Source organism: Arvicola amphibius, chromosome 15, assembly GCF_903992535.2.
Source record: "Arvicola amphibius chromosome 15, mArvAmp1.2, whole genome shotgun sequence".
Classification (NCBI taxonomy): Eukaryota; Metazoa; Chordata; class Mammalia; order Rodentia; family Cricetidae; genus Arvicola; species Arvicola amphibius.
Genome location: NC_052061.1, coordinates 38,928,881 through 38,953,197, shown reverse-complemented (window position 1 = coordinate 38,953,197; position 24,317 = coordinate 38,928,881). Strand labels below are relative to the sequence as shown.

Genomic DNA, 24,317 nt, shown 5'->3' with positions numbered 1-24,317 from the left:
TTGAAAGAATGGTTATGAAAGAAGCATAAACCAGGACACAAACCAGGAGCCTGCGTATAGAAGACGTTTTAAGTGAAGAAAAATAGATATACCTTCCATTTTGTTAGAAAACACATGAGAAACCAGGCACATTGATTGACACACAAACTTCATAAACACCAAAATTACAAGTAGCTACATCTTTTTAAGCAATGAATGCATAAACTGTACAGGGTCCAAAAAGGCCAAAGGAACTGAAGCATGTGGGTCAGGAGGAGTCCCTCCATACTTATGAGAAAATAGCATAGGTAACTACTTGTAAAACAACTGGCTTTATGCTTGTCAATTTGAACTTCAGCATGCTCCAAGACTCCACTAGTTCTACTAAGGAGTAAGTGCTTCTGGGAATGGCTTACCCATGAGGAACAAGAGTCTCAAGAGGCCATCTGAATGCCACAAGAGTGATATACAAATGCCAGCAGTTTTCACTTCCCATCAAACAAACAAAAATGGACACTACTGGCTGAGCTGCAGATGCGAGGGTCTCGGCACTCAGAGGCACATCCATCATTCATAACAGCAAAGAACCATTCACAACCCTCATGTAGTGTCCAAAGAACAGAAAATGACGGAATAGTTCATCCTGAAATAATACACAGCAATGAAAAGGAGCCACAGCAATACAAAATGGTTAGCTCATAGAAATATAATTTTAGTGGGAAAATATTGAGTTATAACAGCAGATCTGCTAGTTTTGGGAATTTGTAAATGCAAAGGTAAATAATATGTTGTTTGGAAGCATACGTGATTTGTCATTCATATTATTTTAAGAGAAGGAATGAAAATGTAAGACTTCGGGATTTGTTTGTATCGTGGGGTAGATTCAAGATAAGAAGAAAGTGCCCAGGATGAAATCGCCAAAGATCAAAGTTTGGGTATTAATGGCACCTTCCAAAGATCCCATTTTGTGATAATACTTCAAAAATACACAAGCATTGGCATACATGCATATGCCTGTGCAGATCTTAGGCTCTGTTAAAGTAGAGACAAGTCTCCATCTATTTATCTTAAAGGTATATCACATAGACTGCTCCTTGTGTGTAATCATGGGAGGGGATATATGTATGGGTGTTTGCATGCACATGGAGGCCAGAGGTCAACTCAGGCTTCTCACTGGTCTGAAGGTTATGGAGGAAGCTGGACTGCATGCATAGCTAGCTGCAATGTTCTCCTTCTTTGTCCCTGGTGCTGGAATGACAAGTGTTGCCAGCACACCCAGCTTTTGTAGGCAAGTTCCTGGGATTGAACTCTGATTCTCAAACATGTTCCTCAAGAATGTTACAAACCCATCTATCTCTCCAGCCCCACATATATTGCTTTTACTGTTAAAAAGCAAAGTACAAAAAATAATACAGTAATAATGCTTGCTTTGCTAGTGACACATGCTTAATGCACTCTGAATGAGCTTTAAAGCACTTCCCTTTTTGAATTAAGAAGTTACTCTCACTTCTGCTTTAATCAGAAAAAAGCTCCTACTTAATATTTTTATGTATCTTGGTAATTTAAAAGCATGCAGGGTTATTGTCTCAAATGTTTTCTTTGACAGTAATTTAATTTAGATTAATTCAAAAGTTATCTGGATTCACCTGAAATGTTCCAAAGTTCTTTCTGCCTGCACATAGCTTGCTCTTGAATGACTTTCACAAGAATTTGCCCAATGTAGCCTTGTTTTCTTGTCCTCTTCTGAGGTTTCTTTGTTTGTTCTTCAGGGTTTTACTCAGTGTTAGCAATCAAAACCACGGCCTCAAGCACGCAAGGCAAGCACTCTACCAGATGAGCCCCAGCCCCAGCCACCCACTTAGTTTCTTAAGATTATCTCATTTTCATGTATAGCTCACTTTTCCCTCTTTTGTACCTCCAATTCTCTAGCTGACTCTTAAGGAAGACAGGTTCTTGCATGTCTATTGATTAGCTTAAGCGCTAACACCAGCCATTCTAGTTGTTAACTCAAGTAGTAAGGGGCATAGACATTAAAAGACTTACAACCCAGGGAGTGTTGGAGGGGGTTATACAAGCAACAACCAGAATGTTTTAGTACACTGTGGGAGCTAAAGTGTGTGTGTGTGTGTGTGTGTGTGTGTGTGTGTGTGTGTGTGTATGTGTGCGCGCACGCGCGCGCGCCTTTGGGGTCATTATCAGTATGCAGGTGTGCGATGCAAGGGGCTGTTTAACTACGTCTCAAATCAATTATGCAGATGAGAATCGACTCAGCAAACGTAAGCGCACCTCTGCTGCAGTCACTCTGGAAGGTATATATTTATTGCCCATTTGTTTTTGTCAACTGTAAATTGAGAATCCATACTGCTCCGCTTTTAGTTTTTAAAGAACAGGACTGAAGAGAAGGGGTCATTTTTTTCCCAGTTGTGGGGAGAGGGGCAGGCAAGCTGGGAGGGAGGTGGATCATGGAAGGTATGAGTGGGGAACTCTGAGGTTGGGTCAAGTTCCCATTGGACCTTCACATGCGTGACTTCTCTTCTTTCCCACAAACCTACAAATCCTCTCCAAACTGCTGGAAGTTTTCCTAGCAGTAGAGTCGTTTGAGTCATTCTTCTCCGACTAACTATAACATAGTGCATACTTTCCTGAGGACTTAGAGCCTCTCTCACACATAGTAACTGGCCTTTCTTCTTCTTCATTGAGATTTTAATATTAATAACTTATCAATGAAGTCTTTGAGGCACAAAGCTTAGCTCACTCTCTTATCTTCCTGTAGCAGGATAAAGACATTTATAGATCAAGTTGGAGCAGAAAATCAAGCATATAATAAGAACGCCATGATTATAAAGAGCATTCCTTCAGTTTCTGCTGTCTGAATGCGATGGGGCACCATGACAGCATCGCTAAAACGCATCTAGAGAAGTTATTCTCTCAAGTTCAGGTTTCCCATGCTATTGTTTATTACACGTTTGATATTCAATAGTTTTGACCACAAGAAAGGAAGACCTTGGGCAGCAGTAACGAGTCTGAGGTGACCAAACAGGGCATTTCCCTGTGACTATTAATAGGATGGAATCGTAGATTACATATAGGCCTCCGGTGAGTTTAGTTCCAGACTTTCTCGGATGGCAGTCGTAACAGGAGAGTTCTGAACTAATGACACTGAGGGACAATGTCTCAGGTCAAAGATTCTCAGCCAGAGCAGACTGCAGCCCTGAGTGGCACAGAGCAATGGCCGTTGGAGGCATGTTACTCCTGGCGACATGTAGGTCAGGTACAGAGACGGTCTTCGGCACACTCTCTAATATACAGGGCATGACTCCACAGTACAAATCCCAGTGGTGCTGAGGCTGGAAAAGAGCATTCCCGATTCAACACCCAGCCTTCTGCTGGAGCAGTCTCTCAGCGGGGTATCTCCAGCTTCCTCTCATACTTCAGCGTGCATGAAACTCTAATTTGCAGCTTTTTTGCATTTGAATAACGATCATTCAGGACCTATTGGTATGTACGTATTGACGCCAGGAGACGTGCAACACTGAAATGACAGGCTACTCTAGCTAAACACAAAATTATGTTTTTGGTATTAAGAACTAGATCAGATCATAACAGCACCCTGGTCTCTTCACCGCCAGTAATGTTGTTGGCAAAAATAAAAGTAAGTAGAGGGAAATAACAAGACACGGGGGAAATGATGGGTGCATTGATTGTGGAATGTAATAATATGGTTGCCAGACATTTTAGAGAAGATTACAGAATTCAAAATGGTAGCAGAGCATATTGGGATATTATTAGACATTTCTATTAGAATAAGAAACTCTCATTATCCTGCTTTTCTAAAATTATAACACCTTATTTGGCATTTTTAAAAGTCGTAGTAGAATTTCTGCTTTTACCTTGATACCAGTGGAAAGTAGTAAAACTGCAGATTTTAGTCTTTTTGTTTAAAAAAGTGGTTCTCAACCTGAGGGTCATGACCTTTTGGGAGGTCAAATGGCCCTTTCACAGGGGTCGCCTAAGAGCATTGGAAAACATAGACATTTACATTATGATTCATAACAATAGTAAAATTACAGTTATGAAATAGCAAAATAATTAATTTTATGATTGGGGTCATCATAACACGAGAACCTGTATCAAATGGTTGCAGCATTAGGAAGGTTGAGAATAATTTGTTTAAGGAAAAAAAAGCTATACTTGATTGATTACATTTAGATAGTTCATGAATTATGGTAGAATATCCATAACTGAAAAGAAAGTTTTCTAGCTTGTGTTAAGATATTTTCATAGACACAGAGGGAAGGTGTGTGTTTGTGTGTGCGTGCGTGTACACGCACGTGTCTGCACACGTATGTGCGTGGTGGGGGAAAGAGCCAGAGACAGAAACACTCTACCTTTCAGATCAATAGTTCAGAAAAGTCAGCATTTGTTTCTTCCATGGGAGAAAAACTTACCCTTGTCATTAAAAAGACAATGATAAATTAGATCTCTTGCAAGCTGTATGCATGAGAACATTCAACAGTCTCTCACAAACGGAGGTGCAAGCTGTATTGAAGGTATTTTAATACAGCTCGATAGAAAGTAATTTCCTTTTCTTTTGCAAAAGGCTTTAATGCATAATTCTCATAAGTAAGTAAAAGCTGTTCAGTTTTTAATAAAAGTAATTCAATTTTCTTAAGCTGTTTGCAATATTACCTGTACTAAGATAATAAGTGTATATTATGGGCGCTTACCACGTTCTTGGTGTTTACATCTCTTACCTCGTTTGGTCCTGATGAATACTCTATACTGTCCTATTAGATACTGGGGCAATTTTGTCCTGAAAAATACCGTATCATAAACTATTAACTACTGGGACAATTGAGGGAAAATAAGCTACACTAGTTAAATATATCACTCGAGGATACATTAGGAATGAATGGATTTACAGTGTTTTATCCCCTGTTCTGAGCTAAAGGCACTGTTTAAAAGAGAATTGGTCTTCTGAAATCTACAATATAGAAAGTCGGGGCTGATTTGCAAGAACATGCAGCTTAACTGCTGCTGAGTAACCGCCTTCTCTGATATTCCGAAAAGCTGCCAAAACCATTTGCATCCTTGCTAATGAATCATACATTGCACTGGAGATTGGCATGGGAGGGGGTGGTGTGCAGGAAGATGATTTTCTTAAAATTTCCCTTATACTAGAGGCAGAGATGACTCATTTTATAGGGAGCTTTGAAAACATCAGAGCTTCAATTCTTTGAGGAAATGGATTTCACAGACCTGGTCCATTGACAGTTTTAGGATTAAGGAATGGCCCCATCCTCAAGAAATCCATATCCTTGAAAAAATTTTTTATTCCAGTCTATATTTTTGAAAGCTCATCTCTTTGAAATTGAAAACCATGAACTAATTTAAAAGGTAAAGTATACGATTTATGCTGGCGTATCCTATCAAAAACTACTCTGAGCAAGACAAGATTTCATCCCCAACAACAGTATTCTTGTATGACTCTTGGTTTCATGAGTTCAGGCAGTCCTGTCTTCTGACCTGACCTGACCCACGGCCTGTATCTGTACCTGGTGTGTCTCTGATGTCTGTCTAGTGAGAGACTGGATACAGGAGGAGCAAAGGCCAGCCCACAGGAAGAAACAGAGGCTTCAGCAGCCAATTCCAGAAGCCAACATGAGTTCCTCGAGGGAGTGCCTGCACAAGAGCCAGGTTTTGGCAGCTAACAGACAGGTTCCCTAACGTTTAGGGCGGCTACAAACCAAGTCAAATATGTGCTCCCGGTCAGTCACAGGGGATGCCCTGCTTCTACTTAGCCTGGTCACAACTGTCCCGTGCCTGGGGAGTCTAATCGGGGTACACCGGAGCCCTCCCTGATTTCAACTCTCTTCTGCCTGCCTTTGAATCTCTGTCAAGCCTAAGTGACAGTGACGGCCTCTGCTTGTTCTCATTTGGGTGGTCTGCATTTCTTTCCACTCAGTGAGCTCTTCTCTGCTGTCACATCTCACCTTTCCAGGTACAGGCACCCATGCATTCAGAAGCCACACAAAGGAAACTCCACCCACAGTTTGCCTTGAGGATGCATGGAAGAGCTGGGTGAGCTTAGTGTGCTTAAAAAGTGATCAATTCCAGAATTCATGTGTATATGTATAAATATACATACAAACACACACATATATATATTCCATATAGATACATTCCTATGAATATGAACATCTATACATATCTATTATGAACCGGCTCCAGGTAGTCTTACCTGAAGTAGGCACCTTAGAGGGTTCATTTGAGCTACAGAGCAGAACTACATGGGAGAGATTTCAAACCTCCACTCTCTATGCCCCACAGCCAGGACCATGCTATTCTGGTAACTATTAAAATAGATGTGCAAATGAATTCCTGACCATTCTAGTGTCTTGATGCTTTCACAAATGTCTTTATGCTTTATGCTGGTGTTTCATGGGTCTGTTTTAGGACTGAAGAAATGGCTATGATATCCCACTCACCCCTTCCTCCCTACAAAGCCATGCAGACTGAGCACACAGAGGCAGCTACTTTGCAGTGACATGGTGATGGCGGGGACATGGGGAGTATAAGTTTTTTAAAGAAAAGTGAAAATGCTAGTGGATTTGAGTAAAAGAGAAAAACTGGATGGAGAGGTGACACCATGGTGATGAGCTTTTGCAGACGACCCTCGTTCAGTTCCCAGCACCTGTGTTGGGTGTTGGGTGGCTCACAACCACCTGTAACTCCAGCTCCAGGGAACCCAATGCCTCTCGCCCTGGAGGGCACCTGCACTCATGTGCACACACCACACACCCATAGCCACACACCTAGGAATGCACACAATTCTAAGTAAAAATATTTCTAAATGACATATTTAGAAAAAGAAGACGTCTGGGGGAAAATGCAGAAGCGAATGAGACTAGATAAGGTCCAGCATCTTCTACAGGTAGCAGAACAGGCAGTACACACGCTGATCTCATCATCTCATCATTCCCTAAAATAACATCTCAGCAAAACTCAACACTGGTGAGGGCGGGCGACCACAAACTCCTTAGCTTCTCTGAGTATTAATTTGACTTTGACATGAAAATTAACATTCACTAGAGGATAGTGGTTTTAGATATATTAAAAGGGATAAACATGAGCTTCTAACTGTCAGTCGGTGGCTTAAATTATAAAAAAAAATAGCATATTGCTGCAATTTAAAACAAGTAAATATTTATCAGCATGTTTGCACAAGCCTAGCTCAAGACAGACATGCATCCAAAACAGTTCGTGTAGGCAGCAATCTATAAGTGCCTACGCATTTTTCTCTCACAAGGATGGGCAAGCTGTAGTCGTGGCTGCTAATGCTTGTGGTGTTAATGGGGTAGCTTTCATGTGGAGGCAAACACTGGCTTATGCGCTCCAAGTTACAGCCTTACTTTAAAGAGCTTTCCCAATTAATCTTCACAAATTAATGGATTAATGGGAAGGCAGTTAACTTTTAACGACAGCACAGCCAGAGGCTGATTGATTTTGGAGTTTTAATAGCAACTATTTAAATTCTAGATATTAGGACAAAGAGACCCACAAATCCACCCAAGAAAACAACCAAGGTGAAGGAGTGAAAGAAGCAATTGTTTTAAAGTCAAGTGAACATCAGCACTTTACGAGTCCATGTAGTTCACAGACTTTCATCGACAGATAAAAGTGACCACATTTGCCACTGCGTCTCCTAAGTAATGGCAGGAGAAATGGAAGATTATGGAGCAAGCTTTTCAGCAGTTTATTGTATATGGATTTAGGATAAATACTTAACATAGGGGTTAGGGATGGTGTGGGCAGGCAAGATTCTGGGGAACGTGGACAGAGACTATTCCACAAAAGCCCACCCCTGCATGAATAGCTACAGGTAGGCAATGGCTGCTGAGAGAGATAGAAAGATTTTCCTCCAGGGATGAGACCCCTTATGACTGTCCAATCCCAAGTCATCAGCTCTGGACATAGGCACACACGAGCAAAACTAAATGGACTCAATAAGGTATATCCATATATATATATATATATATATATATATGTATATATATATATATATATGTAACAATAAAAATCGGAAGAAGAGACAGGGGGTAAAAATGACACAGAGGAAGTGATCGCAAGTGACATCCCCAAAAATAAATTTCAAAGTTTTTAATAAAAAAAAAAAGCTACCCAGAAGAATTAGTAGATGGAAGTTTAACATATTTAAAAACATATTTAGGTATTCTTTCTTTAAACATATAACATAGTTAATGATATTTTACACTTAAAAGTATTTTAATTATATAATATAGCTAATTAAATATGTTTTATATTTAGATATAGTTTGATATACATGAGATGCTGGAGCACACTGCAGTTTCCTTCCAAAAGGCTGTATAGATTCACTCATCCTTCTCTCTGAGTCATTCATTTGCCACCATACACACTTCACTTCATTTGCTTGTTTAGGGAGGCGAGAGAACTGGAACAATGTGCATTATTGGCTGAAGTATGACTGGTAGTTGACACAGGTGACATTTCCATATGTTGTCCCTCCTCTCAAGGTCTGAGAATTTCATTCTCCTCCACTGCTTCTAGAATAATAAATTAATTATAACGTTTTATTTACTTGTGGTCAAACTTAATTTGTTTTAAATGCTTTTTCTTGTTTCACGCTCATCTTTAGTTTTGTTTATGCTTTTTTACATCAAATGAAGTATGCTTGCTTTGACTGAGTACGGAGTGTGTATACCTTTCATAATCAGAATTTGTCTCTAATTCTGTGTGTGCATGTGTGTGTGTGTGTGCGTGTGTGTGTGTGTTTACATGTGCTATACCTATACCTATGTGCATTTCTGTGTGGAGGCCAGAAGTCAGCCTCAGATGTGGCTCCTGCCAGGGTTTCTCACGTGGCCATCTTGTCACTTAGGCCTGGATGGATGACCTGTGAGCCCCAGAGATCTGCCTGTCTCTGCCTTTCTAGCACTGGGATTAAAAGTTCACACCAACATGCTCTGCTTTTTTTTTTCTTCCCTCATGTAATCTGGGTATCACTCCTTCCTCATGCTTTTGTGGCAAGCACTTAACTTACTCAGCCATCTTCCCTAGCTCCCTGTTGATCTCTTGGTCAAGTGGTGTATTTAACAGAAATGACACAGGAGACGATGGGAATTGAGAAATGTGGGCTCCCCATCCAGAGAAGCCTTAAATGCTTGCTCAGGCGCTTCCCAGGGTCTGATCCATACTCCTCCTACTTGACACACTTCCGCCTATAATGCACATTAAAGCATCCTTGACAGAAGAGCTTGATCACTCCATGTGATAAAATCCCTAAGATATAGAAAGCATAGGGCAGGGTACTCGTAATAATGCATCTCTTTTCTTTGATTCCCAGTTCCAGTGAATAAAGAAAAAAATGTATCCTTTTGAGGAGTTATTAATATGCTTGTCTTGAATGCACCACCTTTGAAATTAGTGTGATAAATGGATTTAGCACATTCGTGGAAACAAAACATTCATAGCAGGTAGCACAGGAGTCATTAGAGCTACAAGAATATTGACTTCATTCCCCTGGCATCTCACATCCAAATCTTCTGACTTGAAGATGACACTCAGACTTCTTACTTTCTCTTACAGCATTCTGCCTCCTGCAACCATTTCGACTAGATACACTCCACCTTGAGTTGGGGACCTATCTGACTGAGTGGCCTTAGGGTTTTTGTTTGTTTGCTTCTTTGCTTGGAGATCAGGGGGGTCAGGAAGAAGAATTTGGTAAAGCTGTGGGGCCCACTAACTGTGTGCACTGAGGAACGATCATTGAGGAAAGACAGATCCTTAGAATGATAGCGATGAATTTCATAGCACCATCCTCCAAGTAGAATAAAGGCCGTCCTCACAAGACCAGCTGTGTCTGCTCACAAGCTAGGTTTATGGACTGTTGACATTCCCTCACGGAAGGAGGAGGGAGCCAGGAGGTTCATGGGCCCCTTCACCTGAACATCTGCCCTCTCCTCTCATCCAGTGGTAGGAAATTCTACTTTCATTGCACAAAGCCTTCGGGATCTTAACTTTTGAAGGGGTACTAGACTATGCAGTCTAGGACTGGGGAGAGTTCTCCCTTTATATGACTATAGAGAAGCCATTGTCCACGCAGGCCGAGGATTTTTCAGTGAGGTTGCTTTGGGGGTCAATCATGTTCCTGTCGATAACATCTTATCCATAAGCCCAGTAAACTATTGGTTCCTCAAGGGGAGCTTTGGGGTAAATGAGCTCTGTTTTATCATTGGGACCTGAAAATAATGGAGGATGAAAGATGGGAGGAATTCTCAAAACGAGTGCTTCAAAATTAAGACAGTAAGCCCCCAAGAAAAACAGTGGGTCGTGCCTGACATCTACCATTCATTCCCTACTGCTAAGTACTATACACTCAATTCAAAAGCCAGATCTACCATAATTCATAGTTTTAACTAAATGCTCAACTAAGCCTGACACTCAAAAGTCTTAAAGACCTGACTTAAAAGCGGATGATGGAAATAAATGACTAATCACTCAGCTTGAGAAAACACAACATAAGGAACACAAAGAAAGTTCAGAGGGGGAATTAATAAAAAAAATGAAAGCTGGTCAGTTGGGAAATATAGAAATAACAAAATAATTAAATTAACCTAAGATCTGCTTCATTCAGGGGGACATAATCAATCATTTAAAAAAAAAATAAAAGTTAGTCCCAGGGGTAAGCAGAACTACATAAAATACAAACCAACAGGATTTCATTATCTTCTTCCTTTTTTTTCTTTTCCGCTAAGTTCAAGAAAATTTTTTTGAATAAATTTCTACAGACAATGGCTTGCTCTTCAGAGCCCAAAAACAGAAGCAGAGCAAGGGAGAGATAAGTGACTATAATGTTCATTTACCATTTGCTTCCCTAACAAACTGTTGTGCACTCGGCGTCTCAAAATGACACCCATTTATTATCCTGCAGCCCTGAGTGTCAGAAATCCACAATCAGCTCAGGGCTAAAATCAAAGTGTCTGTGAGGCAATGTTGCTGGGGAGGCTCAAGAGAACAGTAGCCGTCATTTTCCAGCAGCCAAAGGTCACCTGCAGTGACCTGCAAGGTGGGGTCCTGCACTTAACCTTGGCATCTACAACCAACACTTCGCTAACTCTCCTCCCACCCTCAGTCTCTTCCTAGGATCCCTTTGGTGATGAGACCAACATGGGCAACCCAGCGAAACCCAGCTCAAGTCCTTTGCTTAGCCACCATCTTCAAAGTCGCTTCAACCATGCATAGTAACATAATCAGAGTCCAGAAAAGCCATCTAGAATTGCACATGAACGTAAGTTCGGCACTTGGATGGCTAAGCTAGAAGAACCAGGAATTTGAGGATAGCCTGGACTACATAATGAAAGCACTTAGTGCCCCTTGTTTACCCAGTACTATGTACATTTATATAATTGTGATTTTCAACACCTGTTAATTCAAGAGTTTCCAGAGTTCAAACAATTTTCAAAGTTTTTAAGATTTTCGTGGGTATGATGTGTCTCTGTGTGAGTGTGTGTGTGTGTGTCAGTGTACATGCATGCATGAATGTGCACATTCATATACAAGAAGATACCCCCAGAGGCCAGCAAAGGGTATCAGATCCCCTGGAGATGGAGTTACAGGTGCTTGTCAGCTGCCTGGGGTGGGTGCTGGGAACAAAACTAAGGTCCTCCGAAGAGCAGGGCATGCTTTTAGACACTGGGCCATTCTTCCAGGAGAAAACTAAAGAAACTTCAACATTCGCATCTCTTAGAAAATTTGGTACGAACAATTCCCTGAGATGAAGAGAGAGAGAGAGAGAGAGAGAGAGAGAGAGAGAGAGAGAGAGAGAGAGAGAAAGAGAGAGAGCAGCATTCAAGCCCTAAACATTCCTTACGGTCTGCCTCCCCTCTAAGCCAAGAGGATTTTACAGAATCAAAATGAAGTAAAATTGCCCTTCCAATGCATGGTTCACCTATGAGGGAACAGTTTTAATGTTCCAAGGGGCCATATGTTTTCTTCCCTACCTCTTGAGTTTTAGAGTAGTTTTCTGCTTACTACAGAAAAATGGAAGTGAAAACTACTTATGAAGCAGAAATCAAGAGGTTTTGGTTTGTAAGGAAAGCGAAAAAGATTGGGAGAACATGAGCTCTATAGATAGCTCAAGGATGCACGGAGACTGCTCTCACTAACGCTGTGCTGACTGCACCGTGGATGTGGAAGGAAACAGTGCGGCCCCACGGACACGCTATTTGCATTAACTGATAAAATTGCCACGTTTCAAACTTTGGTTCCTGGAGGGAAAATTGGGTAAGCCTCAATTCACATTTTTATTCTAGTCGTATTAAGTGGTATTTTGACATCAAGGAAGAGATACTCCGTCTTATTACCAAATCATCCTGAGAGTCGTTATTTGTGCCACCAACTACGACACACTTAAAAATAGAGGCTGAAGTGACTTTAAGTGATAAGGATTCTTTTGTTTCCTGAAGACAAGTGGATTTTAGCAGGGGAGTCCACAAAGCTATTTTAATAAACAGCTATTTCTCGCTGAGGGAGGAAAATCAAGCCAACTAGAAACAATACGCTTCTCTGAACAATAACATATGAGATTAGGCGGAAGCTGTTTCCAGTTCATTGGTTAAGATTATTGTGTTTGATTTCATAATCAAAGCAAGGGACGAGTTTGGCTGGCCTCAGAGGTTGCTTTCCACTGTGTTGGCAGCTTAACTAAAAGCTGGCTGAGCAGGTGTGAATTAGCTCCCTGACAGATCCGACTGGGTTCCATAAACACCGCCTTTCCCATAAAGCCGGGCCCCTGGCCAGGGAACCGCTGGATCAAATGCAAGTGTTCCAAACACCTGGTCCACGTAAAAACAGGCGGCTCTGTTGCCTAGACTCTTTTCTTTGAGGGGGACAGCTGGTTCTGTAAACCCGTCTTTAGGCAAAACTTCTAAGATGATACCCAAGATTCTAACCCCGGGTGGCAAATATCTTATGTGTTCGGCTCCAGGAGAGTGCAAGCAGAACCATCAAAGGTGATCTGTTGACACTGGGGTGGTTAAATCATATCACCCAGCAAAAGAGATTTGGGACATAGAATTAAATTGATTAAAATCTGGAACTGAGGGTATATAGCCCAGCTGATGAAGGGCTTGCCTAGCATGCATGAAGCCCTGGGCTCCACTCCCAATATCTCATAAACTGGGTGCATGCCAAGAGTTCAAGGTCATTCTTGACTTCTTAGCAAGTATATAAATGTAAGAGGAGCCTGGCCTTCCTGCGACTCTCTCCCCACCCCACCCACAAAATCTTTATTTTATTTTATTTTATTTTATTTTCAAGTACTGAAAGGTGAGATCATCGTGTGCCCTTCAAGAAGTCTAAAGGACAGAGACAGAAAGAAATCAGAGAGATGAGGGAAATTTCTCCTTCTGGTCTTCAAGATGTAAATTGCCAAGTCATTGACTGGTGTCCCTTGGTAAAACGCAGTAGTTGTTCCTCCTATAGGACCTGAGGTTCCAGTTGGAAACACACAAGAAAACATGACCCGTGCTACCAGAAATGGAATTCTGCTGAAAACTTGTCACTCCGGGAGCATCCTTAATGTCGCTAAGTCCTTTGTCTCTCTATGAAGCTGTTGTGTTCTTTCCAACATTCTGGTGGCATCCCTTCATAATTAGACAAATTCTGGCATTCCATTTGCTTCCAGATCTTTCCTTAGATGAGTACAGATATACTTTGCAAGCACTTTGTCACTTGTTAATACTGTCATAGACATGTGTTGTAAGTCAGTCATGAATTTTAAGATCATGGATTAGTTAAAAATAGAAGATCTGTTTCACCGTGTCTTTTTTTTTTTTTTTTTTTTTTTTTTGCACAGTCTAACATAAGCTACCTTTGGCCTCAAAAAAAAAAAAATCCTTTTAAATTTTTCATTTAAAACTAAAATCACTAAGTTTAAAATCATTAGTTTAAGACAATTCTTGAAGTCCTCAATAAGACAGTACTAAAAGCGGTTTTCATACATTCCCTATTTGATTCTCCAAGACACCTGTTTAGAAAAACATCATTGTCTCAGCTAGACAGGGTGCAACATGTTTGTCATCCCAGCACTCGAGAGGTTGAAGAAAGAAAATTTTGAGTTCAAACTTAGACTGCAAAATAAAATAAACTGAAACTGAACAATTCTAATCGACAAGACAAAACTCAATAGTCTTTCTCAAACTTCTCTTTTGGGTCCCATTTTTACAGATATTTCCTCCCACGCCTTCATTAGAATTAGAGATTTGAAGTGTGTAGCTTTAAAATTCAAGTTCTAATTTAAGCATTAGCAAGTATTTGAATAAATAATATATAACTTTTACTTTGTTTTTATGACTATCATGCACCATTTTCGTTTTAGTTCCCACAAAATGCTATTGAGCTGACCAAGTGTTTGCTCATTCACCCCATAGGCACTCTATTATCAAAGTCATCCCTCCCATTGATCTATAATTCAAATACCTCTCTGACATGTGTCAAAATGGTTGATCTACTGCAAATTGACTTCATGCTTAGAAAGGAAGACAGCCATAGAATAACTTGACCCACGCCAATGTACCAGTGAAATTTTAACTGGGTCTCTGTAGAGGAAGAGTACTAAGAGAAAGATGATTAGTCTGGATTATCAAGTTGACTGGACTAAAGAGCGAGATTAGTGAAGCATATGTCTGGGTGTGTGGGAGAGTGGCCAAGAATTTTGCCCTAGCCAATGACGTAACTCACAGATTAATTAGAATCTTGACTTGGGGTTAGAAGAACGGTGAGAAGAGGAGCCTGGTTGGAGGAAGTGGGTAAGAAGAAGCGAGTCTTTGAGGAACACGTTTTGGTCCCCAGCTCCTTCCTGTTACTGTCTAGACTTCCTGGCCACCATGAGGTGAATAGGTCTGCTCCACTGTGCCCTCTGCCATGATGCTCTGCCTAACCTCAGCTCCAAATCAATGGAGCCAGCCGTCCATGGAGAGAGGTCTCGGAAACCACGAGCCTCAACAAGTCTTCCTTCCATTAGACTCTTCAGATAATCTCTCCAGGCACTAAAACCCTGGCAAATAAGCCATGACAGTTATAGATATTCATGTTATGTCCCAGTCAGTTAAATCCTTACACGAACCCCTTGAAGAACATCTGTCTGTTTCCTAGGTGCTGCGCTGGAGATCAGAGAATTTAAATTTCTGGCTGAAGTCTTTGGGCATATGTTTATTTTCCCATTAAGTTCTATTACAATGCTGATTATGCTGCCAGCGCCACTTTCCCACATTACTATCTGACCATTCTTTTGTTTTCTTAGTGTATGGGTGTGCATAAGGATAAATGTGTGTGCAGGTACAGGCGTGTGAGTATTTGTGTTCATGAAATGACCAGAGGACAGTCTCAGGAGTTTGTCTACCTTCTAGACCTCAGTCTCTTATGGCCAGGAACTTAGCAATTAGGCTAGACTGGCTGGCTAGTGAGTCCACAGGAGCATCTTTGTGCCTTCTCCATGCTGGAACTCCAAGCATGTGCTACAACACCTGATATTTTTCTTGGGTTCTGCAGGTGGAGTTCAGTTCCTCCGGTTTTGCAAGGGAAGTGTTTGCCAACTAAACTCTTCTCCCAACTCCTACTATCTGAATTCAGAAAGAGTCACTGGAGCAAATATTTGAAGGCATTGTTTTCAATGGGGCACGATGAGAGAGAGTGAATGAGGCACACCACATAATGACAGCCATTGAACATATTCTCTGTAACAAGATTTCTTTAGATGTGCCTCAATGCAATGCCAGACATCACTATTAAAGATAAGTTAAATTTCTGAACACAGGACTTTGTCACCAATGAAATTAAGAAAGTCAATGTACAGAGAAACTGGCAAGTGCACCTCACCTAGGTATCTCTGCTGTTCCACCTCCCCTTCTCTACTGGCTCTTGGGACTAAGTGTCCCTCCTCTCCCCCAGATAAAGTCTCTGCTATGAGATGAGAGAGAGCCTCTGGAAATGTACCCACTGTTAGGAGAACAACATGGAGATGGTTCGGAGTCCAGCTTTCCAATATCCCTACAGGCAACCGAGCCTCTAGAAGCTTCGTGTGACTATGGCATACATGCATGCACACACAGGCACCCATGTATACACGTATTCATCATTACTTCTAGGACATGGTCATACCTCTCACTAGCTTTCTATCTGCATTTCAGATTCTAATGAATTTCTCCACCCTGCAGTCCCTGGAACAGAGGCTCTGGCTGCTTCTCAGACTGCCACCACTCACAGGCACAGGAATGGGGTAATCTAAACAATCTAATTGCCATCCATAAAACCTGGAGCGTTAATTATAAACTCATCTTCAGTTCTACTTGCTCCCACCCCATCAGCCGTTGGTATAGATGTTCCAGGACTATTACATTCTGATTATTACATTTCCGGTCACCCTGGCTACTCCATTTTGATTAAACTAAGAGTTCCATTTGCATTTGCTTTGCGGCACCTCTGCTGAGACTCACAGCATGGAATGGCCTCCAGACAAAGACCTGTTGGCTGACCTCCTTGGGCTTAAGTGTTCTCCTTGTTTTTATGGTACCCCGTGTAACACTCTTGCTCAGTAATTAAAATAATGCATTGAAACGCTGTGCCCATGTTTCTCAGCCCCGCTGAAGTACCCGGCCCCACACTGTGGTTTGAAAGGCCATACAGGAAGAGAGGAGAGGATGTAGGGATCCTGAAAGAGGGTTTGCTCTGATTTGTGTAGTGATTTGTTGCTATGCGGAGACAGGAACAAAGGCTGCAGGGATAGGAAAGTATCTCTGGCCAGAGCTGATCTAAAAAGGATGATTCATCTGACTTAGAGAGGTGGGGAGGAGGGGCCGAGAAGCAGGGACGGCTTCCCATTGCTAGCTTAATACCAGGTTTATCCGTTCTGACTACATGAATGTTTCTTTAAATATTTTGAATATTGAAGGAATATTTTATGAATATTTTGAGGTTATTTAAACTTTTTTTAAACTTTTTTAAAAGACTTTTCTTCTTTTATCACATGAGCGTATCAAAAGGGACAAGGAGGCTAGGAAATAGCTCAGCAGGTAAGAGCATTGGCAGTTCAAACATGAGGAAAAGAGTTCAAATCCTCAGCGACCCTCAGCACTGTGAAGCAGAGACAGGTGGATAAATGGGATTCCTGACCACCAGCTCAGCTCCAGGTTCAGCAAGAGACCTTGTGTAAGCCGGGCGGTGGTGGCGCACGCCTTTAATCCCAGCACTCGGGAGGCAGAGGCAGGCGGATCTCTGTGAGTTCGAGTCCAGCCTGGTCTACAAGAGCTAGTTCCAGGACAGGCTCTAAAAAAGCTTCAGAGAAACCCTGTCTCGAAAAACCAAAAAAAAAAAAAAAAAAAAAAAAAAAAAAAAAAAAAAAAAAAAAAAAAAAAAAAAAAAAAAAAGAGAGACCTTGTGTAAAGGGAGATTGATTGAAAAAAAAAATCTCATAGGCTTCTTGCCTAGTAAAAGTAGCAAATTTAAAACATAATGGTTTGTTTCACAGCCTGTGAATATATATTTCAAAGATCTTGGGGAAATTTAAATGGTAAATTGGGCTCAAGTAAATCAAATAAAATTACTATCTTAATTCTTGACGACACTAGAAATCCAGTTTTTACCGTAAATCAGTTCATGATGTGCACATCTAGAAACACAATCCCTTTTTAAACTTTTTAGAGGTGGAACAAACAGATTAAGCATATTATAGTAATTGAATAAAAAACAAAACACTTTGGTTGAGGGATCATCTTAAAGATTTCGCGTTCCAAGGTATTTCTATCAGTAGCTTCAGCCTTCTAACAAAGTTGAACATAGTTTGCAGGTTTTAAGCAAAATGAGGATAAAAGAATGTTTTACAAATACTAAAATCTAAATAGCCAAGAAAAGCTACCCAAGTGGTGTCTTCAATTTCGTGTGTGTGTGTGTGTGTGTGTGTGTGTGTGTGTGTGTGTGTGTGTGTGTGTGTGTAGAGGGATCTAGGGACTGACCATCTTAGGCAAATGGCTCTACCACTGAGCTAAAAATCCCAGTCCTAGGAACATTAATTAAAAGGGCTTTCAGGAAACCAGTTGCTAGTGTTCTTGTCCACACATGAACATATAATACTTAAAAAGCTAAGGTTTTTCTGTTGTTTTACAAATGATCTCCCCTCATACTTCTCATCAGTCTTCCAAGATTGCGTATAAATTTAGTAAAGTTTCTTTCTTCATGACTTTGTCAAGGGGGAAAAAAACCTTCCAGGTTTATCTTCGTAGCTGTATATGTCCAGGGGCAAGTTTTAAAAATGTAACGGTTGCCATTGGAGAGCCAGGAAGTCTCAAATGTTTCCTGCCACTGAGTTTTAAATCTCATAAGAGTACAGAAGGATGTAGAACACACTGAAGAACTAAAGCTCTCTGGAGGGGCAATTATCTTGGCTTTTCTCAAATCTTAGGGTATCAGGTATGGTCAATAATTCAGAAGCATCCACTGATGGCTGCTGAATCCCCAGGTGTAACCAAAGAAACGAATTCAAAAGAATGTATAGTTTCCAAAAAGGCAAGTTAGGACCACCATGGTGAACCATTGCACTTCCTTTTCCTGACTCCTCTGTCGGGGAGCAGCATCTACACAACTTTACATACCTGTTTCCTAGAACACACTTCAGATGGAACACACTTGGAACATTTGTTCAAATGAACTGAATCCAATTGAGGAGCCTGTTTTAAATTCGAATTGAAGAGCTGGTGTAGTGATATTTCATTTGTATTTTAATAAATAAAGCTTGCCTGAAGTTGTAAGAGTAAAACAGTCACAGTGATCAGCCTTACAGACCAGGCAGTGGTGACACACACCTTTAATCCCAGTAGTCACACTAATTTGCCATAGAAACTGGGCGCTAGTGGTGCATGCCTTTAATCCCAGCCCTAGAGAGGAACTTAAGACCGGAGGAGACAGTTCTCAGACACAGTCTCATTCTGAGAATCCTGGAGGTAGGATCACCATTTCAGACTGAGGTAGAGGTAAGAGCTAGTTGACTGACTGCTTTGCTTTTCTGGTCTTCAGGTTGAACGCCAATATCTGTCTCTTAGTTTTAATTAATTGTGCTACAAGCTGGGGCAATAATTCAGTGGTTAAGAGTCAATATTGCTCTTGATAAGGATTTCAGTTGGGTCTCCAGCACCCACACAGAGTGGCCCTTAACCACTTGGACCTCCAGTTCCCCAGCATCCACACAGAGTGACCCTCAACCACCAGTACCTTCAACTTCAGGGTTATCTAACAACTCCAGCCTCAAGCACATATCCTCATAGACACATAACAGACACATAGACACATACAGACACATAACCAAAAATAATAAAAATAAATCTTTTAAATTCAGGTGGACATTTGTTTCCCCCCATTTTATCTGTACTCATTGGTGGCAAATACTTAAATACTAAATGTTCTTGGCAAGAAGCAATATGCTTGTCCAGAAGCAGTAGATAATTCAACTATAGGAACTCAGCATTATGTGTCAAGGGGGTATCTTATCTTTAATAACTAAGGTAAATGGAATAGAGATCAATGAGAAGCAAGAAAACACAGTGCCCAAAGATGGAAAAGAATTCTCCAGAAAACTTCCAATTCTGGAAATTCCCTTTTTGTCAAGAGAAAAAAAAGTTGATAAAATACAGTAAGAGATGCCTAAAAGAATTTTTTGAGCTTCATTTCAGAAAGACTTCATTCACCACTACTAATGTCTTCCCAAAACACTGCATTTGTTCAAGGACATGTAAGCCTGTAACAATTTACTATGCTCCTTTGTTTCCTGAATTTCTTTGTTCAGGAAGAGAATTCAGCAGGCAAGAGGCAACAGCTTTACTTCCTAGGAACTATATAAATGCTAGGTATAGACACATTTGTCTGCAGCCCCATCTTTGGGGCCAGGGGTTGGGTAGAGACAAGCAGATGCCTGGAGTTCATGGACCAGCCAGGCACCCTAACGTAAAAGGTTCGGTGAGAGGCCCTGTCTCAGGGAAGAAAGGCAAAAAGTGACGGTGTCAGATGCACATCCTCGGGCTCAGCATGACCTTGAAGAGGTACATGTACACATATACACATTTGAATACAGCAGACAGACAGGCAGGGGGGCAGGAAGACAGATAGATAGATAGATAGATAGATAGATAGATAGATAGATAGATAGATAGATAGATAGATAGATAGAGATAGAGAGATGATAGACAGACAGACAGACAGACAGACAGACAGATAGATAGTAGAGATAGAGAGATGATAGATAGATAGATAGATAGATAGATAGATAGATAGATAGATAGATAGATAGATAGATAGATGAAAGTTTGAAAAATATGAATGAAAAGAAAATCCCATATTCAGAAAAGCAAATAAAAAACAAACTATGAAATTTGGAAGGCATAAATACATGTACAATAAAACAAAAGTTAATGCCACTCAGTGGAATCTGCAGTCTTATCTCTCGCATGAATCTCTCTCGCCAATCAGCTGTGGCAGTTGTCAGTCACAGAATGCTTCCAGTGCCTCCTCTTTGTGAATGAACTCTCGGATCCTGTACTTCTTGTGTTTCCTACATGAGTCACTCCATAAGCTCAGTATCTGTTCTTCATGGTCTCACATCAGAGTCTGCTTTCTTTCCCTTTCTAGTCCCATCCTTACATTGCCATGAGTTCTACAAAAAAACTTATTGTCACACCCTTGAGTGTGTATAACACTTACCATAGTAAAACGATCCATTGACGTTCTGCATAAAATATTGTGCTTATGTGCTCGCAAGATAGTTCAATGAATAAAAACTCCTGAGTTCCATCCCCAGGACTCACATATTGGAAGGAGAAAACCGACTGTCAAAAGGTGTCCTCTGACTTTAACACACATATCATAGCAAATGGACTCTAATATGCGCACATACTCACACACTCACACACACACATACACACACACACACACACACACACACCATACCACACACACACCACATAAATATATGTCTTCTAAAAATATTGTCCTTAGCTTTACACAAAGGGGTTTTAATGCTCAGACCACCGGTAGTACTTTTTAGTCATCTGTAACTATGCCGTTCCTACAGCCTGTCCTTCTGAACGATTTGCAGGGCATGCAAATGCCCCAAGCTTTTATGACTCCTCCCATGATGGACAGTCCCTTTCTCTCTGATCCCTTCCAGCCTCTTTTTATTCATCCTTCAAGAAAGGGCTAGCCATGTTCCACACTGCCCGCACCTGATGCCACACTGCCCGCACCTGATGCCCTGTCTATGACCACCCCGGAGGCTTTGTATTTCTTTCTCTTTCCTCTCTCTGATCACACTGTGCTGTGCTTTTTCTACAGACCCAGGAAATTAAAGAGCTGAGCCCAGAGCCCAGGATGAGCTGGTTAAGAGACAGCTATGCAGCCAACAAAGAGTACTGTCTGCAATCACAATGGCACCCTGGAAGCACCCCGAACAATGGCCTGCAATTTTGTTTTAAAGGAAAACAAACCTTAGGTGTAAAATATGATCCCAAAAGCACCACGTATCTGAGAGTCAAAATTCTACTTTGGGTTGTGATCAACTTACCCACACTGAAGACACATGTCATAATGGGCACCCCACTGTGGAGCCTCGCTGAGTACTTGTTGAATGAATAAATGAGTAGCATAAGCAGAATAAGAGGAAACCCCAAGGAGCCTCAGAAATGGCAAGAGGGGAGAACAAGCAATAAGCTAAGTGAACAATAGCCCAACCCTAGGAAGAGTAAATTGTATGAAACCAAATACATCTAGGGGGATGCAAAAAAAAAAAATACTTCACTAAGGAGTGGTATAACATAGTATTTCTTTCAGTCTTAGCTATAATTCTCTGAATCCTCAGCGCCAACCGAAAGAAAAATAACCAGAGTTCCAAAGTGTGCAATTACAGGGTTCATTTAACATGGAACATATTCAATGGGAGTAATTCCTAAGGATAATTTTCACACCATCCAGAGTCAGGTGAAAAATATAAAAACTCACCTAAATTAACTCCAGAGATGTTAACAGTTAGCTTCTGATTTGAAAAAAAATAAAAGAGTTAGAAGGAATGACAAATCACCCATGAAATGTGAACGCCATTCACAACATGCGTGTTGCAGGCACCGACGTCTGTGTTTGATCACACTAGCCTTAAGACATGTCTTTGCATCTTCTCTAAATTTTTTTGAGTTCCTGAATATCAGATATTGGGACAGGTTTCTGATATTACAGTTTCCTTGACTAGAACAACAAGCTCGTACGTAGGTATTTTGAAGGTTGAGTGGCTGGATGGTTCCCTTATCTATCCCAGAGCCCCTCTCCAAAACCTCTCAAACAGCCCTTGTTTCTGCCCATCACACCAGAAGCCCACTGAAAAATAAGAAGAGACCCATAGCTGCAGCCAGATAGACAAGAACTTACTGTCTTTGGCTCTTTCTTTTAGAAGTATGGATGGCTTTGGAAATGACTATAGGACGCAAAGCAAAAATCTGAACCCAACTTTCAGTGAAAGACAAGCCACTTAAAAATGCTACAGTTGATTCTGGACATCAGTGGTATTCTTTCATGAAAGAAGAAAGGAAGGATGGAAGAAGTGAAGAAAGGAGGGAGGGAGAGGGAAGAAAAGAGGGGGGAGAACAAGAAGAGAGAGAGACTCCTGCCTATAATATACACAACATAATACTCAGAAGACTGGGGTTGGAAAACCACTTAAGCACTGAAATTTAAATCAACCTGGGTGAAGGAGTATGATACCTCAGGTCCAGAGTTATCTACCACTGTGGAATTAGTCATTTGCCAAAATACCCCAACTAGTATATGATCTAGCAGAAGAAGTTTGTGATTGAATACATTTAGTTTCTCAACACCAGTTGCAAACAAATAGCTATAACCCTATGAAAGGCCTTAACCACAGGGCTGCAGGTGACTACTTAAAACTTTTATTTGACGTTTTTAAGAAATTAATTTTACAATGCACTGATTCACTCCCTGTAGAATCGCTTCTCCTTAAATCTTTTTGCACATGTCACAGTGCATAAATGAAAACTAAAATAAAAATAAGATAGAAATTGTGTGAAAGAAATATTAAAAGGATAATCTCATTGTTCTGTCTGATAAAGCACATACTTTAAGCTGTAGTGCATTGCTGGTGTAGTAAGAAAGAAATATTCACAGCCTCGGGCACAACTATACAGAGAGCCAGGCTGGATGCACAGAGGTCAACGATCAAAGAAAATGTGAGGCACAAAACGCCTAGGAAATCTGTATTCTTTTCCTTTGGAAAAAAAAAAGGTCTGAATTAATGAGAAACACCAGCCAAAGCCCCATTAGATGTTACATAAATAGACCCGATTTCCAGGAGCCCATCTGAAATGGTATCCAATCAAAACCATAGACAGGAAGCGCTGCCTTCTTCACACTGCTGTGCATTAGATGTGCCCAGATTTCCCTAACAATGGGGAGGCAGAAAGCACCAATCACCATGCCCTTGAAACACTGAACCTTTTTCTCTAAAAGATTAAAAGAAATACATGTTTTTCCTGAAGAAAGAAAACTGTAGCTGGGCATTGATGGCACCCACCTTTAATCCCACCACTCAGGAGGCAGATGCAGGTGGAGCTATGTGAGTTCAAGAGTAAGTTTCAGGACAATCAGGGCTACACGGAGATACCCTGAAGGAAGGAAGGAAGGGAGGGAGGGAGGGGGGGAGGGAGGGAGGGAGGGAGGGAGAGAAAGAGAAAAAGGAAGGGAGAAAGGAAGGAAAGAAAGAAGGAAAGAAAGAAAGAAAGAAAGAAAGAAAGAAAGAAAGAAAGAAAGAAAGAAAGAAAGAAAGAAAGAAAGAAAAACTCTAAACTGCCTGAGGAAACTCAACATTGGTACTGAGAGGAGCGATGCCGCCGTGAAGAGATTCTTCATCAGAACATGATTCACGCCACCTGAAGAAGACACTCCACAGAGAGTGACAGCTGGGAGCTGGCACCCGGAACAGCCCACCTGAGGCCACAGGCAGGAGCTCTGAAGAGGACACATGTAGGGAAGATTGGTGACACCTCTCAGGGCTGGGGAGATGCCTGCACATGTAACTGACAAGACCAATTGATAAGTGAGGGGGTTTCCTGGAGGGTGACAGATGTGCTTCTGAGATCTGTCAAACATGACAGTCTCTCCCCACCACCGCTGATTCATGCTGGAAGAGACCACCCTGGGGAAGACACAAGAAACCATCCCTACAGGTTATAAATTCCCGAGCGGGGAGGGGAGGG

At 41.2% G+C, this 24,317-nt stretch overlaps 1 protein-coding gene across 6 annotated transcripts in view; it reads right to left on the bottom strand.

Annotated features, from left to right (window-relative positions):
- Cntnap4 (contactin associated protein family member 4) overlaps positions 1–24,317 on the bottom strand; it is a 302,762-nt gene that overhangs the window by 259,438 nt on the left and 19,007 nt on the right. The window lies entirely within an intron of this gene.